The 1,128-nt window shown below is 63.3% G+C and overlaps 1 non-coding gene across 1 annotated transcript; it reads left to right on the forward strand.

Moving 5' to 3' along the window:
* Positions 1-627: 627 nt before the first annotated feature.
* LOC131871648 (5S ribosomal RNA) lies at positions 628-746 on the forward strand. Its single transcript, XR_009369861.1, has one exon. It is a non-coding gene; the product is annotated as a 5S ribosomal RNA (ribosomal RNA).
* Positions 747-1,128: the final 382 nt, after the last annotated feature.

Consider the following 1,128-nt stretch of genomic DNA (forward strand, 5'->3'; position numbering starts at 1 on the left):
CCATTTTTTTTTGTCTCGCATCCCACTTTTGGCCTGTGGCCTTTTCGGGGTCGATTCTCGTTTTGGGCATCAGAGCATGTTTCTTCTCCTAAAACCCAATATTTGTTTATTAAGTCTCGGAACACATTTTTGTTCTCGTGGACCCATCATGGGTCTTGGAACGCATTTGTGGTCCTTGGGTCCCATTTTGCATCCCGAAACTTGTGTTTTGGTGCTTGATCCCTATTTTGGGTGCCCACCTTGCACCAAGTGCGCACCCGGGGCAAACCGAGCGCCTTGGTGCACCGGGGCAAGATCGAGCGTGCACCCGAGGCGCCCCGAACATGCACCAAGGTGCACTCGGCCCACATGTGAGCGCAGGTCGTTGCGCCCGAGGTGGTGTGTGGGCACCGCGTTGCAGACGGGACACTGCACGCACACGACGCCCCCTCCAGGTGCACGCACGTAGGCCGGGCCGGGTGCACACCCGACGCCCTAGCAAGGTGCGCGCACCCGGGCAGGGCTCACACTTGGCGAACGGGGCGCACTTCGCGAGGGAGGGTGTGCACCTCGACGGGGGTGGGTGGCCGGGGTGGATTCGCACGTGGGTCGCGGTTTGCTAAGTACACACTGCGACAAGCTCATAACGGGTGCGATCATACCAGCGTTAGTGCACCGGATCCCATCAGAACTCCGCAGTTAAGCGCGCTTGGGCCGGAGTAGTACTGGGATGGGTGACCTCCCGGGAAGTCCCGGTGTTGCACCCTTTTTTAGTTTTTCGCCGGGCGTCGCAATGCTATTTGAATAAACCTTTTGCCCGTTTGCGTTCTCGTCGGGGCCGGGCCGGGCCGGGGTGCGCTGCCCGCACTACCGCGCGCGCGGGGGCGACACCGAGCGCGCACCCGAGGCGCCCCGAGCACACAGGCCACGGTGCAACCCGGGCGTTGTGCGCGCACCCCGGTGCGCCCGAGGTGCTGCGCGCGCACCCAGGTGAAATCGGTGTGCACCTCGGCCAGTGCGCGCTCGGTCGAGTCGCGCACGTTGGCCAAGGTGCACGGTGATGTTTCTTACTCTAAGGTTCCGCACCAGACGCCCGGGACAGGTGAGCGAAGCTGGGCGGGGCCGGGTGCGCGGCCGGGGCAGGTGCAC

This window comes from Cryptomeria japonica, unplaced genomic scaffold, assembly GCF_030272615.1.
Source record: "Cryptomeria japonica unplaced genomic scaffold, Sugi_1.0 HiC_scaffold_435, whole genome shotgun sequence".
NCBI lineage: Eukaryota > Viridiplantae > Streptophyta > Pinopsida > Cupressales > Cupressaceae > Cryptomeria > Cryptomeria japonica.